The sequence below is a fragment of the Rhipicephalus microplus genome, chromosome X (assembly GCF_043290135.1).
Source record: "Rhipicephalus microplus isolate Deutch F79 chromosome X, USDA_Rmic, whole genome shotgun sequence".
Lineage (NCBI taxonomy): Eukaryota > Metazoa > Arthropoda > Arachnida > Ixodida > Ixodidae > Rhipicephalus > Rhipicephalus microplus.
The window spans coordinates 414,807,252-414,826,152 of NC_134710.1; positions in this window are offsets into that span (position 1 = coordinate 414,807,252).

The following is an 18,901-nucleotide window of genomic DNA, read 5'->3' on the forward strand; positions in this document are numbered from 1 at the left end:
TAAGCATCTGTCAACAGGCAACGAAATTATAAGTGCAGCGAAGAATAGCAACGACCAGTTGGTATTTACTGGGAACATTTCAATATATTTCGCACCGTTAAACCACGCTGCACATCGGTCCGATTCCTCAACGAAACGTCGTGAATGCCACGCTTCAAAGGGCCGAGTAACAAAAAACTTCGAAGAATAAATTAATGCTAGCAAAAGTAAGCTGTTACGATCGTCAGCGGCTGCTCCTGGAGTTTCACCATCAGAAACTTCGAAGTGGTCTGAAGTAGGCTTCGCTCGACTACGGCAGGCTGGCCGGCAACCGGTCTGAGAGTTGCGCCAAAGACGCGCTCGCCCCGTCTCCGCCGATAGTGGCTTCTCGGAGTGTCACCGGTATTTCACCGGCTGTAACATCTAAGTGGTAAGAAGGCCTCGCTATGCCGTCGGTATCAAGCCGGCATCGTATCGAACTCGCACTGCGCGCCGGCCACCGCGGCAAGCGCTACGAGCTAGCACCGACTACCGGCGATGCAAAGAATGTGTTTCACAAAAAAAAATGAAGGCTGCTAGGATGTATAACAGTCTTCTGCGCCTTGCGACCGCAGCTCTAAATGACTAACTACATGGCGAGCGCCGAACGAGGCGGAGTACGATCGTCAGCGATTGCACCGTAAAACTTCGAAGCGGTTCGAAGTAGGCTTCGCTCGACTACGGCAGGCTGGCCGGCAACCGGTCTGAGAGTTGCGCCGGCGACGCGCTCGCCTCGTCTCCGCCGATAGTGGCTTCTCAGAGTGTCACCGGTATTTCACCGGCTGCAACAACTAAGCGGTAAGAAGGCCTCGCTATGGCGTCCGTATCAAGCCGGCATCGTATCGAGCTCGCACTGCGCACCGGCCGCCGTGGCGAGCTTTGCGAGCTATACATGCAATGCATGCGAGCAACGGGAACAGCGACTGCGAACCGTCTCATTCGTTTAAGCCTATCGCTCCGTAGCTTAAACCGCGTGGATAGCGGACACCTATTTCTGTGCGTGGGAAAACGAGACGTAAACTGCACATCAGCAAGCATTTTGTGATCGCCAGCTGTCATTCATCGAATCGCCGTGCCGTACTCGTGAGTGAGGCCTAGTCGTCGAACGCGGTAGCGGTGGTCTACCTCGGTTCATCGCTGGAGCTGCTAAATGGGCCTCGTTAATGTGTTCATTCAAGACCGCGCGCACTTTGTGTATGATTCCGTGCAATTTACGGGTCCACAAACAGTACTGCTAATGCAAATTCAGCCCGTACGACATACCGTGAACTGATGAATCTTTTTCATTATAGTAAAAAAATAATAAATATTAGGCAGGCTTAGGATAAAAGGCATGTGTGTTGAAGTGCTCACATCAGACCACCGCAAGTTCATTTTTACGCCGTGCGTATTTATTGCATATTTATTAGCGAAAAAAGGTTTTCACTTGGGCTACTTGGGAGGTCAAAATGTGGTGCATATATATACCCGGTGACTATATGGTAGGTGTGTACTGCGTGTGGCAAGCTGTGGTGAGTGCGAGTGTTGCGATATAACGTGAACATTGTGATAATGTTTGTGTACTGTAATCATTGTTGTGCGCATTGAATGTTATGTAATTAAAATTACGTATGCGCATGGTACGGCTGCTGACGTAATTTTTTTCTTTGTCGATGCAAAAAATTTACTCCCATACTGACCTGAAAAACCTCCCCAATGGATATAAATAAAAACCCCCTGGCACCATGCAAAAACCCCCTACTGATGGGGAGTAAATTTTTTACTCCCAATGGAGGTGTTTATAAAACTCCCATCTGGGCGTGCGCTAGAGGACAAGGTCATTTACTCCCATCTAGGCTTATTTCTGTTACCGTAAAAACCATATAACGAAGATTAACAAAAAAGCACCTTGGGATGAAATTGGGATAATTCTGTAAAACTGAAACAGTGCTGGCTGAGCCCCCTCACGGCATCTATTGTAACCTTGTCATCGTCGTGTGACACTGATACAACTCCATCCCTGTCGAACTACCTAGCGGAGCTTTACGTTTACGGAGTTTAACAGAGTTCGGTGGTGGCCGTGTGACAGGGATATTATTCGGCATTACGCTCCACCTTCACGCTTAGCGTAACCGGACAGACTACAAAAATATTTTGAAGTCACTTGGCACAGTCCTGAAAGCCGGTGTCTCTTCCTCTTTTGCCGGTCGTTGACACGCCAGGCAAGTTGACTGGCGTTCGGCGACACGCTTCGTCTATCAGCGACAGGCTTAAGTCGCCTGCAAAAACAGATCGTGGCTTCTCTGTGTAACTATGCGGTGTCTAACCAGGCAAGGCGGCGGCCCTATGCGCTTTTACAGTTACTCTGGATAGCGTTAGAACACAGCGTAAATGGCAGAGGGTTGGGCGGAGAATCCCGTGCGGACGCCCCAGGCATCTCGAAGTAGAGAGGCGCTGATGGGAATCATGGGTAGTACTTGGATTTGCGTAGTCTTTGTACTTTACGTTCTTTGTCACTTCGCGTGGCTTGAAGCTGCTTTGTCATGGAACAACAATCGCCAAATGTTCGGCAGGTATGCTTTACCACCTTCACCTTTTAAGAGCACCATTTCAAAGTAGCTCACGAAGTTCAAGATGGTTTGTTCTTTAATACGAAACAAAACCAGAACGCAGCAATAAACGAAGCCACAAGGATAATTCGGTGTCCACAAGCACGAATACTATAGGTAAATACATGTGATACCTATAATTTTCATGGTCTTTGATCGCATTGCCAAAGTGCCCTTTAGTTACTTTTAGGAAACTCTATGAATTAAGATGATGTTTTCGTCATCAGTAGCGAGATAGTGCGAGGGTCGCTCGTTGAGCGAGCCGCTCTAAAGCCGAAACCCCAAGCCATCCCACGCGTTGCGATTCTTACGCGCCTTCACAGGCGTGCATGCGTGGTCAAAGTTCGTATAGATGTTCGCGGGCGAGGTCGCTTATTCGCGCGCGCGCTTATCTCGGGATTTGGGTGCTTCGTACGTCTTGTGCTTTTACCGCAAGTTTTCTTTGAAGTTACAGTGGTGAACGAGAGTACGAACGTGACTTCGCTGTCTTCTGTGACCGCGTTTATGAACGGAGCGCGCTGCTCACACACGGAGAAAAAATTCTGACAGTTGGCCGCGCACACCCATGTGTATACTTGTGCGGTTGTTTGGTGCTTCTTACTTTCTGTTAGAGCAGCGTGCTTTAGGTGTCTAGATGGGACAGTTGCTTATCCGCGCTCGTACTTCGTGTACTTATTTCGTGCGTGCTTTCTGCTTGAGGTATGCGCTGCATGTTTTGAGCTACTTGCCGTTCTACGCGTCTCATTGTTATATATTGGTTTAACGCTTGTTCTTTCTCTGTTTTGGCGTAACAATGCACAATAAATGCTCAACTGCCTCTGTGAAGACGCGTTTAACTTTAGTGTTAGGCCATTTCCAAGAGATAATCAGCCCTGTTTTTTTTTTTTTTGCATAATGATAGCACCACACCCTGGCAGTGGACCGTAGAGAGTCATATACTCTTTTGTTGCAAGTGCATCTTATTACGGGTTTCCAACGAGACAGCATTTTATTCGGTGCCGTAAGTATGATGATGATGACGATGGTATGTGGGGTTTAACGTCCCACAACCACCATACAATTATGATAGACGCCGTAGTTCTGACCCCAAATGGGAGAAGCAGACATGGGAAAAGACTTATTTCAAATGATAACGTTAGATAACAGTTTGTTCAAGCTACCCCCCCCCCCACCCTCTTCCCGCGGCCTTCTTCACTATTCCGGCTATCGCGGGACTTAATTTGATTACTGCAGCCCGCTAGCTCGGGCGAGGTTGAGACCCATGCTGTAAATAAACGAAATAAGTAAAAAGAGAAAACCACTCACGCCTCAAATATCTCACGCTGTGAAAGCTAACGTGAATATACGTTATCGTCTTGTGGAAAGCAACGCTAAACGTGAACACATTGGCAGTAATAAAAAAAACCGATACGCTCATGATCATCAATCAGGTCGGAGCACTCCTGAAATGACACACTGAATGGAAAATCGGTCATTAAGCAACAAGGTTTGTTTTGCGCTTGCATTAAAGGTGCTGAGAACTTATATTGTCATGTTGCCCCGCCGCGGTGGTCTAGTGGCTAAGGTACTCGGCTGAGGACCCGCAGGTCGCGGGTTCAAATCCCGGCTGCGGCGGCTGCATTTCCGATGAAGGCGGAAATGTTGTAGGCCCGTGTGCTCAGATTTGGGTGCACGTTAAAGAACCCCAGGTGGTCGAAATTTCCGGAGCCCTCCACTACGGCGTCTCTCATAATCATATGGTGGTTTTGGGACGTTAAACCCCACAAATCAATCAATCAACCATATTGTCATGTTGACGACAAGTGGAAACTAAGGCAAAAAGTAGTAAAAAAAGCACGCAAATAAACGAAACGTCAATGAATTCGGAGCACAAGTAACTGAGTAGTAGATCATAACTCGTGCTTTTACAGATCCCACCAGCAATTCTAAGTATGTCAGGGGATTCACTCCGCTCACCATTTACAAGTGCGTGTTGACAGCAGCGAATGTCCATCACAAGTATGTTCGGTGGCACGTTCCACTTGTTGCTGCAGGTTCGCACGTTTGCTTTATAAATTGTGTGATCATTCTTGCAGGGAAAGTATTTCACGATATGTTAGTTGGCAGCTTAGCTTTCGTGACACCACTAGCATCATCTCGCATGGCGTCAAGTGTACTGGTTCTTAGTCTCAATTTTACGATGCAAATTACACACGAGAGTGCCACTGGGGTCACCGATTCGTAGTTTCTTTGCCTGCATTATGATGTCTTACCGCTTTTTCAAGTACTGAGCTTCAAAACAAAAGGAAGCTTGCACGGTGTTCACAGCAAAAGCGCTTGGTGGTAAAAGCGCTGGAAATGCTGTGTTTTAGCAGACAACACAAGCCGGCATCCTATGAGTGAGGTCATCACGTAGGTGGCGCCATGGTATGTTCTCGAGGCCAACACGGATCTAATCAAGGGTTGGTAACTTTTTTAATTACCAATTTGACTCTGAATGACGTCATACGTCATTGTTTGCTGGTGCCGCGAAGAGCGCACTTGCCCTGGCACAGCACGTACGTGGAGGGCATGGCGACGTCGTCTACAATCACGCGTATTGCGATTGCAATATTTTGAAGTGGAATGTTCATGCTGTGATTGTATGAAAACAGGCTCATCGCGTCCTTTTATCCTTGTAATGTCAACCCGTTTCATATAAGGATCCGAGATCATAGCGCCACCTGAGGGGATAAAAAAGAACTTTGCAGCCTTGGTTTGCGAAAATCGCTGCACGTCCGGTTTGCCCATTTCAGGTATTTTAATCAGAGGGACACCAATATAAAACAGCTGCTCACTTTATTTCACTTTTTTTTTCCTGGCTGTTGGTGATGATGGCACATGCAGGTTCATATGAAAGCACGGCAGGCAGCAGATATGTATTGTTAAACATCTGTCGCAGGATCTTCTTCCGGTAACTCGTTGTAGGCAGCATTTTTCATTTGAGAAGTTGTCGTTTGACATATGTGTACGAGGGAAAAGGATGGTTTGAGTATCACATATAGTTGATGACTGATATGTGGGGTTTGACGTCCCAAAACCACCATATGATTATGAGAGACGTCGTAGTGGAGGGCTCCGGAAATTTCGACCACCTGGGGTTTTTTAACATTTCCGCCTCCGTCGAAAATGCGGCCGCCGCAGCCGGGATTTGATCCCACGACCTGGATCATCCCATATAGTAGCACGTTAATTCTGAAAATAGTGGAAATAAATGTTTAGAGAAATTTTGTGAACTGCAAGCTATGTGCAATATTTCCCTGCTAAGCAGAAAACTTTCTTGCCTAATAGTACCCCTTTCGGCCAAAGTGAACGGTTACTAGCTGAGCCAAAGTTTTTTTCACCACCCTACTTTCATCCTACGTTCCTATGTCTACATTTGCAGCTAGTTGAGGTTCCAAATTTTTGTTTTCCTGCGGTGCAGAGGACCTGTACTGGGCTGCATGCCACGTCAAAACGGCAACCACTAGCGAGTTTCGTAGCACAAAATTTTGCTCACGGAAACGTAGTGCATGCCTTTCCAATGGGAGAAAAAAAAATCAGCGCAACACAGCTTTTTTAGAAAAAGGCCAACCCTTAAAGAAAGAAAAATTTTTTGAGGCTTAGGCGAAACTTCTTTGGTGTATTATGCAATGAAAACTTACTTGCAACTCCGATAGTCCCTTCAGTTTGCGATACAATATGGTAAAGAGTTTGAAAGACGTATGTACATACGTAGAGTTACAGGCTAATCTTTATTTTTAGCTTCTTTTTGGCGGTTGTTATAATTCTTGTGATTTTTATTTTATTTTGTGTTTTTATTTACTTCATTTTTTTCTTGTTTTCTGTTTTGGCGGCGAAGTTCTCAGAGCAATCAAGCATGTATTGGCAAAACAAGTGTGTCGCATGGTTCGATGCGCTTAAACAGGCGCCTACGGCAAGGACCAGTGAAACGACGATGCTCAATGCAGTAACGGCCGCTTAAGAATTGCTCTCCAAGAAGAAGTGAAGGAGTGAGCCACTCTAATCGCAAAACATTTATTTGCCTACTGCAGTTACTTTTAGCGTGTCTATCTACATATCTATCTATCTGTCTATCAATCTAGCCACCTACGTCTGGTCGCTTTGGGGATCACATCCTTAACTTGGGGTAAAGCAGAATTAGTATGGGATGTTCAAATGTTAGACGAATATGACTTACTCGTCATGACATAAATAGTGTGATAATCCCGTCATGTACGTTGCCAAACCCTTTCCACCAGACACGTGTGACACATACACATATACCACGGGTGGGTATGTGCCAGACGTAATTATAACAGTTTATAAATACCCAGGAACGGCGTGAACAGACATTGGGAACTCCGTGGCAACTCGACGCTGTTCTTAGAAGCCGCTCAAACACTTAGCATGCCTAATGTTGCTTAAAGGGCCAGTAAACAGGCTCCGACTTTTTTTTACAGCTCCCATAAAAGCTCGGCAATTTGTTGATTAGACCACAGCGATCACGTTTCCTGAATGTTGCATCACTGCGCGCCGCGCAGAGCCTCTATTTCAAAATACAGTTCCCGCCCATATTTCCTACGCCTGACCTTGCACGCGCAGTGACGTCAGCTCTGTGATCGGCAACGTGACGTAGCACGCAGCTCACCGATTGGTCTAAATTAGGTGTGAAAAAACAGTAGGGAAGTGAACGTCAGTTCCTGTTCTCACCCACAGCTACGACACTGCCCCTTGTTTCTTGGCACTGCGGTGAAAGAACCAGCCTCGCAGTTGTCGCGTGCCCGTGTACACTTCGCGCTCAACTACGGCGCCTATGCGCAGGTATGAACATACTTCGCCTTTGACATGAGCAACACGGGTAAAAAGCGTTGCTCTGTCGTCGGCTGCAAATCGAGCGACTGGGCAGCGTAGAAGCATCGGCACTGGATGCCTCACGATGGGGCCCTGCAAGCTGCATGGCTGAAGCAAATCGGCCATCCAGCGACGTACGTTGGGGACCTGGGGCCGGATTCATTAAACTCACTTATGAAAACATTTTTGCGCAAGAGAAATTTTGTTGCGTAAGTCGATTCACGAAACGAAAAAACGTCGTAAGAGGCCATCCTTGTCACATCGGCCGCTGAAAATAAAGCGCGCTGTGACTGCCCGGGAACATGTCAGCGATGGTGATGCAGTTGCTATATTTGCTTACGTCACCGAAAAGTGCTCGTACGTGGATTCATGAAGCGAAATTGTGCGTAAAAACAGCATGGCTGAGAGAAAATCCTAAGAGTGGTCCGGACCACTCTTAGCAACAATGTGGCTACTTATAACCTGCTGCCGCGGCGGTATAGTTTGGTGCCCTGGCTGGTTTTGAGTTAATTCATGCCCACTAAGGGCTGCCTCAAGACTGCTGGTGCGTTTTTATTTTTTTCGGCGCTTTGAGCTTCGCGTGTTGTTTCCCTTGTACGCAGTGGATGGTGTTGACAACCACCATCGTCCAATGAGCTCGAAGTCGCAGTAATTGAAGAATTCTATTGGGTGTCAATGGCATAAAACTACGCATGTAAAGATTTGTGGTTGAATGAAAACCAATGTGATACGTGAATGGTCGGTGTATTCGAACGCAGCATGGCATAGGATCAACCTTATTTGTTATGTTGTTGTGTTGCGCCCCATCTCATCTAATTAATAGTGCGACTCGAGATCCTTGCCTTATTGGTGGAAGTTACCACCAAAGAGGTTAATGGGAGCACATTCTTTGCACGCTATTGGAAATAAAAATGAGAGGAAGTTTTCAGTGAGTGGTTCATAAAGTTTGTGCTCTAGTGTACTTTCATTGGTTCTAACTGTCCAATGGTTGCGATCTCTGAAATACAGCTGTCGATACACTTTGGGACGATCTGGAACAAAGCGTACTTTGTAAACCAAAGCGTATTAGGGGTTCGCGTAATTACGCATGGAACTACAAACAAATCATGCATCTTCACCTTCACTGTTCAGACACCGATATGGACCGTGATAATATGGCAAGCAATCGGAATGAAATGACCCTAGTAACTTTGTATGACACGGAAAATATGCAAACCCTCACGATTCTGGAGCAAACCTCGGCTGAATTCATCCCTGCGTCAATTACCAGCCATTTAACTTGGCGCACGAACATCATTCAAAGGTAGAGCGAGCCACTGACATGTATTTTGTGCGACGCAGCGACCACTTGACCTGAGAATATTAGCGTTGCGAAGGCGAATCCCCTGTCGCATGCTCTGATCGAAGCAGACGACAAACGCGAGCAGATGACGGCTTGGCCGACAGGCACAGCTTGTGATTGGTTGTGAAGCAATACCCTCTACATCAGCTCACTCCGTCACGTTGCCAAAACACTTCTTTCATCTGGCACGTCTGTCTTGTTTGTCATATCACCCCCCTCGCACATAAGAGAAAATTTTGTCACGCCGTGAAAATAGTGCAAGTACTTTCTAAGAGCTCTCTTATGTGCTGCGCAGTTGTCGAAAACAACATGGCGTCGTAAACAGCATATCGGTCGGTGCGACTTTCAGCAAACGCTTCTCGCACGAGTTACTTCAGCGTTTGACCGGATGTGTTGTGATTACAGCAGCTCTTTCGGTGCGTGTAAGCAGTGCGGAAAGCTGTGGCAGTGCAATGGTGTACGGTAAAGCGCAGCAAAGCCTGTGCGTCGGTGTGGTTATCAAGCGGGGATCGGCATCGATGTATCGACGGCAACTAGCACTCGAGAAGCATGCAATATGTGTTTGTGTGCCGGTAACAGTTCGTTCGCTTGACTTTCCAGTCTCTCAGTTGGGTGCTGGGCGACATTTCGGATTGACAGCGTTTTGACACGTTACTTGAGTGACCCCAAGTACGTACGGAAACGTATAAACTACGCGCTCGGTTCTTGCTTCGCCACTAGTTAGCCCGTACGCTTCTATTTACTTGAGAGCAATGTACTCTTCGGGAGTGAAACGATGGTGCTTGTGAACTGTGGTGCTGTGTTGACGTTCCAAGACTTAAGAACAAGCTCTGCTCGTGTGACCGAAAATTGAAAGACAGCGTTGATAACTGTTTTGCCCTGCGAAGTTGTGGTGGGGCAGCTTGGCACTTTTGTTTAAGTCGTCACTTCTCCTTTTTGTGATAACCATAGTCCTAGCGCTGTGATGTGATCAACCAAAACTGCGAGATGCTACATTCTGTTGTGGATCGTGTTACTTTGGAAGCGCGCCTAGACTGTTCTTCGGTAACAACTTGAGAGTTCTATGTGGCAGCGAGAGCCCGTGAACGTCAAGCTTCCCTCCGGCCCCCAGACCTAGCGCTGTGATGTGATCAACCAAAACTGCGAGATGCTACATTCTGTTGTGGATCGTGTTACTTTGGAAGCGCGCCTAGACTGTTCTTCGGTAACAACTTGAGAGTTCTATGTGGCAGCGAGAGCCCGTGAACGTCAAGCTTCCCTCCGGCCCCCAGACCTAGCGCTGTGATGTGATCAACCAAAACTGCGAGATGCTACATTCTGTTGTGGATCGTGTTACTTTGGAAGCGCGCCTAGACTGTTCTTCGGTAACAACTTGAGAGTTCTATGTGGCAGCGAGAGCCCGTGAACGTCAAGCTTCCCTCCGGCCCCCAGACCTAGCGCTGTGATGTGATCAACCAAAGCTGCGAGATGCTACATTCTGTTGTGGATCGTGTTACTTTGGAAACGCGCCTAGAATGTTCTTCGGTAACAACTTGAGAGTTCTATGTGGCAGCGACAGCCCGTGAACGTCAAGCTTCCCTCCGGCCCCCAGAAAAAGCAAAGATTTCACCGGTGCCTTGCTTTGGATGAAGTTGTAGGCCAATATCGCCTAACTACAGGTTTCCGAGTTCGTCTGGCCATCGTTTTGCACGGCACTAGAGCCTTGACAACAGCCGGTCATGGCCAGTTCTTACACTTTATCAATGGACGTGCACGCCTGGCCAGCCCTTCATTGCTGTCATTGGCAGCTTCAAGTCTGCAGATGCCCTTTGCCTGTTGGCCGTACTTGGTTCCTCATGACACCGACGGCTACTAAATGCTGCCATCGGTGAGTTCACCTTGCAGAACTAAATTTCACCGGTACTATAATTCACGCAGTTCTATAACGTGTGCAAGTTTTTAAGCCCATCAGATGTAATGTTTCTCTATGGTAAGTTGAAGCATGAAAAATTTACTACTACTGTTATATACATACATATATTATGGAGCGAATACATAAAAAGTTTTTTGTGATTTGATACAAGTGAGCTCTTGTTTGATTATGAGGTTGGGCCTGTCGATTGACCACGTTTGATAGTCGGAAAAATAATGTGAATTTAATTTTCAGGAGCCAGGTTGCACTTAAAAAATTTATGTTATTTTGGAAAATTGGTTCTCTAGACGATTACCACTGGGGTAGTACTATACTTCAGTAGGACATACATATTGCGATACGTAAATTTTACATGAGGCTTCAGTTTATTTCAAAGTGATTATAGCATATTTTGGTGACTTTAACGAAGTGATAGCTTCCTCAAATAAGTATTAGAAGTGAGTGCTTTTAATGATTGTTTTTAAATATCTCGTTTTTGGCTCTTCACAGATCGCAGAGATTGGTTTGTTAAGGTCCTGTGATGCATCCGTTGCACATTCTGGCACATCAATCCTCATCATTACTTGGAGCACCTGTACAAAAATAGGAAGGGCACGTTCTCCCTAACTGTGCAAGCCTATGTCACTCCTGGGACTGTTATCATTCAGCGGATGTGGCGTGGAAGCATGCATGGCAGCCTCATCTGGAAGGACTGCGATCTGCTTGGGAGCTTCAAGGGCACAAAACTGCCTAACGGCTGGCTGCAAGGTTAGTTTTTCTTTAATAATTACGATTACGTGAACACCCCTTACTGTGCACAAATTTTAACCCCAAGCATGGTTGCTTTCAGTGAATACCTGTAATATTCTTACACATAATTCTTATTCAACATTTATAGAACTAAATTGCAAGATAATTCAAAATGTTGAAAGCTGAAAGCCTGCAGCTTATGAACGAAACTCCAATATTCTGAGACTGAAAAGCTTGTGCTTTGAAACGAGCACAAATACTTTGATTCCTTATTGAGTTCTCGAGCTTGTGACTCCCTCTGTGGATCAAGTGCTCTCGAAGGAAATAGCAAGTAGGTGAAAATTGCCTGGCTGTTCACAACTTGCAAGGAGGAAGACTTATTGAAGAAGCCTCAGATGACATAGGGCCAGTAACTGCATCTTTTACCTAATGTATCTTTTTTCTCTCAGTGCTGTTGCTTGCATTTCAGCCAAACATGTTCACCACAATTGCATAGTGATATATATTTTTCTACAAATTGTACCTGACCTAAGTATGCATTGTTGATCTCTAAAGGTGACGTTCAGTGTGTTTCAAAGCCATGGCTTCTCATTTCTCTGTCTGTGGCTAGCCTATTTCAGACAGAGCGATGCAGCTAGCACACATGTAATCCAAGTCATGGAGCGCTCCTTTGGTGTTCTGTGCAGGACGCGGCATATCCATCCGGCAAGACACTGGTATCAACAATAATGGTGAGTGTTGACGGCACCTGTAGGAGCCCGTTGTGTTTGTTGCGTATGATTATTTCCCCTGATGAAGTGCATTTTTGAAAGGTTTTCTTCATTTAGAATAATAGATGTCAGCAACAAGCACACTCATAATCCACAAGTTCTTTGTGTCTTCTAGACTGCCCATTTGCTCCTATATGCAGTATGGTGAGCTGGCTGTGTTAGACAGCCTTAAAGTTTTGAACATTGGCTGTTGTGTTGTAATGCAGTCTAACTTATTTTTCTTAGTGAACCTATTTGTGGTCTACTTCTCGCACCTAGTGTAAAGTCGAAATATAAGAAACTATATTGGCTTTTTATGCCTGTCAGAAGTTTCATGCCTTCATCTATAACATTGTAGTTTTGCTCTTGTATCATATTAAATATATTTTCAGTCTTCACTGTTTGTGTGTATGTGTGTTGAGGCTTTTCTTTGGCTTCTGAAAATACAATATCTGTAAATATGAGCACATAATTGACAACTATACACTCTTGCATGTAGCATGGTTGTAACAATGATCTGTATTTTTCTAAGTTCCAGCAGTAACAAGAGATTTGGTGCTCCACGGTCATGTACAGTGTATCAAGAACAGAGCACAGAAGACCAACAAGTATAAAGGGACTGCCAGTGACTGTTCTCCTGCTCAAAGTTTACAGCAGCAGAAAGAGCACATTGTGATGTCAGGAGCAGCTGCTGCTTAACTTCTTAGCAGTGCATTATTCAGCAGTTCCTTTGCTTGCATTCGAAATTATTTAAAATTTGCATGGAAGATCCCAAACTATGACACTAATTTAAAGGCTGCTGTAGTGTTAGTGGGCAAATATTTTTGAGATGAAGTTTTTAACATGTGTGTTAAGTGCCTGCGTGCCTCTACATTTACATGCCAGAAATCACAGCATCCATGGTCGCCAATGGTAACTGTGTTTCCATTCTTTGTAGTACAAGAAGTAAAGCCATGGATGCAGTAATAATGTACTTAGTCGATGTAATCCTTCAGTGTACACTCATTTGTATAGCACCAATGATGCCATGAGTGTATAAGCTCTGGGAAGTGAATCTATTTGGATTATTTGATTTGGAAAGAAGAGGATCATCACTACTCCTAGTATATCTTAACAGTAGATTTTAGTGCTTGGTTATTATCTCACTGCCTGTCTGTCCTTCAACAGTCTACATATCTACTGTGTAAGTGTAACTTTTGAAATGCATACTTTGCTCGGATTGGTTTTTCATAATGTAATGCAAGTGACTTATCATCTATGCAGCTCTACTCAGACTAGAAATAAAAGTATTTATTTTTATATGTAGCTATAGCATGCATTCACTTGTGTTTTTCTAGGTGCCTGTACAATTGTTTAGCCCTACAAAAGTGCTGGTATTCTCTAATATTGAATCTGGCATCTTAAAATAGTTTGTTAGTGGAAGTAAGAATGTGTTTACAACCAATAGTACTATCCTCAGATGAATTGTGAAAACACTGTGGAAATTTATTTACATTTTTTGCACTTTGTGAAGGCAAATGTTATGTACCTTTATTGTGGTCCCTGTTTCATGCAAACGACACATAATTACTTTGCAGTGGCATAGTATTAGTTGTTATTTTACACATATGTGCTGAGGAACATCGTAGTTGAGGCCAGCAGCAAGACATACATGCAGTGCACTGGAGCATCACCTCACATAGTGTACAGTCTTTGCCCACCAGTAAACTCAATATTTTTCAAGCAGACTAATAGACAGCTGTATGGGAACTGTGTCTGTGCAAACTTTGAAGTCTTCTTGAGGATTGTTATTCATCATTTTTGTCCAAGTGAAGTAGCTACCCAAGGCCACAACTGGTGGGAATGTGGTGGTTTCCTCTCTCCAAAAGCACTCCTACCAGCTGCCTCAATGTTAGCATGGGGTGAATTCACGAACTGGAAAAATAATTGGTCTTTGTTTTTTTGGCCGAAAGAGTCACTTCCACTGTTGAGCCACCACGATGCGCCAGAATAGAAACTTTTAGCTAAATAAAGTTGATTCTATTTTTGAGAAGTGTTTTGGGGAAACGATATGGCACCTATAGCTGTCAATATAGACACTATTTGCACCAAGGAGCTTAGTAGCTTATAATTGTATTATTCATGTATTGTCTAGAATTTACTCGGGCTGTGCCAACTTTCAGCCCAAGTGTCCTAACATGCTTTGTTAGTGGGTTGTGATTGAGCCAAGCTATGTAAATAAACAGGGTGATATTGCAGACATGTACAAAATATTGATGCACAGCCCTTTTTTTTAGCATGACATTGTCAAGGGCTTTATTCTTGTGTTTTTTATAAAAACTGCTTGTCACTGGGCAGCAGCGGAAAACTATGCATCAAGCTTTTGCGAGATGGTTCGAGAAACACCGTGTTCAGACAAAACAGTGCCGGTAAATTTCTCTCGTATTTTACTTTCTGTAGTATATTCAAAATGAGTGTATTAGAATTGTTGTTTTATAGCCATTCAATTTATTATTTACACCTGAGTGTATGTATGTATGTATGGGTGTACTTATGTATATGTGTGTGTGCGTATATGTATGTATGTATGTATGTATGTATGTATGTATGTATGTATGTATGTATGTATGTATGTATGTATGTATGTATGTATGCATGTATGTATGTATCTTTTAAATGTGAATCCGTTTATCATTGGTGACTAAGTTTGGTAATGATTTGGCTGAATTTGTTTCTAGTTATTTCTCTTTTGAGCCATTATACATTTCAATTTGTTTTGTACTGCATAAAAATAAATGTAACCTTACACAGAATATGTGTGTTCGAAGAAGTTGTTTCATTTACCAACCTACAGTCATGGGCAAAAAATTGGGTAAAATGGAACGAACCTGTGAAGATTAGTTTAGAGCATAGCTACTCTACAAGGCATATCTCGTACACATTGCGTTGGTTGAATATGTCGATTTCAACCTTTCAATTTTATACAGAATAAGAGAGCTATCACCCGTGGTTGTATATGTGTGTGATGTTTATGCATACTGTGATACCGGTTCGTAATTACAATTAAGGTCACAAACCTAGTCAAGCTGAATACACGAATTTTGTCCATGCACCTTTCATCTGCACTGGAGCTGTTGTTATTAAAAAATAAACTTCAGTTTAGAAATTTATTCTAGTAACCAAAAGTAGGGTATCTCTTTATCACACACATCAAATATCCACTGTTCTGTTCCATTCTGGACAACAGGGGACCCTCTCAGCAGAACTCGATTAACTGCTATAGTTCATTTTAACCATTGACAGCGACATTACACTGAAGCGTGCAGCATGACAAATAGCGGGAGAGAAGACACAGACTAATCACTCTGTTTGCGTCAGCTCTAACTGTCCGTACTCTTTGGTCTTGCTGCATGTGATGATGCCCACCAAATTAGCACGAAAGCGTGTCCCTACAAAGGCAGTCATCTTGGCTGCAAGCAGTTAGCTCACTGCGTGTGTAGATTTTCTTCAAAACGCCGTGAAGACTGATTGCTGGTCGAATATCCAAACACGTGAGAAGTAATATACCAGGTATGATATTGGTATTTCACCACTGGACACTTTTGCGATAAGAGAAGATGGAGGAGAAAATTATAAACCCCTAATTGTTTAATTTTTGAAGGAGCACAGTACAGCGCTTTTGGGTCAAAAGGGGAGTGAAAGAAGCAAGTGCGAAAGCCTACTTCTCAAAAAATTAGTACCCGCCACCTCGCATAATGTCAGGCCGGGCAACGTCAAGAAAAAAACAAGTGCTCAGTGATTCTGCGAATCGAACCAAGTACCTCCTAGGATGTAGTTGAGCACTGTAACCACTCGTCCACTAAAGCAGTGCTTGCATTCGCCCTATTGCTGATATATCGTCATTCCTTCGAATGAAGCCAAATGCAAAAACGTCCGGTGAAACTTTGTCAAAAATAGAAAAAATAGTTAGAATGCGTTTGCGCAAGGTTACTAGAAGATAGAAACCACCACGTGTGACTGTATAACCGTGCTCTATTTATTCTTGTACATTACTGTCATGACGTTGGGATAGCCGGCTCTAACGTAGGCTACCTTCTCATAGTTTGCCAAATATAAATAAGAAAATTAAAATATATATCGGCCTGTGACAACGCTAATCAACTATTATGAGTTCACTGTCACTAGGGTCACTTTCACTAGATGAATGCCCAGTTTGCTTCCATTATCGTTATTTAGGAAAGTTTTGGCTCATTAACTCAACTCTCCTAATTAGCATTGATTCTCACATCTAAGGACAGTCACACTTCATCTCGCTTTCTGAGTGGCTGTCACTCCCATATAACGCGTACTCCACTTTTTTATGCTCTCCGAGCATCTGACGCTGCTTTGCGGAGACTTTCCCTGACGTCTGCTGGGCCAGAAAATTGTCTTTATTATCTATCAATTTCAAGCTTTTGCGAAGCCGAAACGAGAGTCTCTCTTTCTCTCTTTTCATCCTTTTCGCACGTGTGATAACGTCTCTCGGCCTCAAGAATCGTATACACGTCCCTTGCTTTGTTTGCGCACTCAAACAACGCTGGACGAAATATTTGCACCGTGTTTTGTGAAAAGCATTAGCACTGAGACACCTTCCGACGAGTCTCCCTCATTTTACGTAGACATATACCTAAGCGTAAGCGTATGCACGTTCTGGCATTCCGGCTTTACAAAAATGCTGCGGTGCATGGAACCAGCAAAATTGCGCTCATAATTTCATTTGATTACTGCTGTTATCTATTTCCGCACAATTCGTCTGCAGGCACCAAAGTCGCTCATGTGTCTTGTAATAAGAATATTGTAACAAAAGCTACCTTTGACTATAGGTACAAAACACCCTTACGTTCACCACTATATCGTGCTAGATTGCACCGAATTAGTTAAGTAGCAGCGCAGCTTCAATGAAATGTAAGGTAACTGGTCGCGTTAAATAGGGGAAGACATTCGAGGCACATTTTCAAACATTGCATGCATCGATTTATGTGTGGTTTCATTTATGCTGTGCACCTGGAGTGTTGTTTACTTGTACTTGGCGGATAGTGCATGGATTGCTCGGTGGCTTAAGGCCATAGCGTAATTGTTTTTTTTTAGCTACAGTCGTTGATTGAAGGCGAGTGCTTGGCTTTGAACAGCCCACCAAAACGTCTATTACAACGTACGCGGCATCCCGTAAGCGCTGTAGCAGACGCTCGCGCAACTGAAACTTAGATGAAGCAAATCATTGGCTATCATCGTATACTCTCGATTCTAGACGCTTTGCGTGCTACCTTGATATTATCGGCACACACTTCTTTCTTTCCTTGTCATTTCATCGGCTATCGTGTGTCCTCCTTGCCCTCTTAAGTGCCGAATAAGTTAAATTCATACCCACGCTATAGTAATCCCTCCAGATAAGAGAATTTTTGGCTAAGAAAATGCATAGCCAAAGAGAAAGCTTTGTGAATTCGGCCCCTGATCGTTTGTGGTCGACACTTCGCACATGACGCTTACACAGTTGCCCAGCGGCTGGTGCGGCAAACTGTAAACAAACAACCATGTTTCGCAGCAAGCAGAAGTGAATTGCGACTGATCAAATTCACCGATGACGTCAATCGCTGACGTGGTGTCACGTTGCTGAAGTGGGTGGAGTCACGACAATGGGCTACGCCTTCCCCTTCATGAAAGGGAGAAAGGGGGCGAGGCCGCGCGAAAATTTGAAACCAGCTTAAACCGAAGTTCTAACCTCTGTCTCTTCCTTATTATAGCACGTATTCGCGAAATTCTTGCGGCAGCATGTTTGCAAAGAAAAACTGCACATATTTCTCATTTCAAAATTTTTGGACCTCAGGGCTGCTTACTGGCCTTTTAACGAATATAATAATGGTTTAGAATCTTTCTTCAGAATAGCTGAGCAGATTCGCTTTTAATGCTTACGGCACACTTCGTCAAAGTCTTTATGGTGATGACAGTTGCTTTAGTCACGACAGCAAAACAAAAATATGTCCGAGAGGCTGGCATATACCTTTAAAAGAGCACTAATTCACGCAAGAAAAAAACTCACAGCCAGCAGGATGAAAATCGGTGCGTGGAGACCCCAATGAATTTCTAGTTCATCCCCTTAACCACTCGGCCACGACTGCAGGAGCTGGAAGTCACTCTAGAATTGTCCTTGCTAGGCGCGAATTACGTTGCAAGCGCTTCCTCTTCTATTGTTTGCGACCGTTCCCGCCGCACGTGGCGTCCCTCTTTTTTTGTGTGAGATGACTTACCAGCAATACTCGCGTTGCAGCGCATGCAAATATAATACCATAAACCATGCCGTAGATTCAAGGAAAACTATTCAAAGCAGCATAAACGTTCTTCAAATGTGTCGTACGAAATGCGTTCTCAGTGACTTCAACGCTTTTTGAAAGCCTCGCTTTAACCGATTCGCGACCTTTTTGAGTGGAATGAATGGCGATTCCTCTGGAAGATTTATAGTATTGAGAGCGCGTAATGTTCTAGATTCAAGGTTCCTGGTAACAGAAAATTTCTTCATAAAATGGCTTCACTTTCTCAGTAGTAGCGTGTGCTCTACGCCGTGCCTGCTTAAGAATATTTTCTATCATTAACCCAGAGTTTATCTTTGAACGTGCCATCGACTCCGCGCTTTTTAAGGTATTAGCTGTGAAGGCGTAAAAGCTTGTCTGTCAGAGTGAATTTCTTTACGAAAATTTCC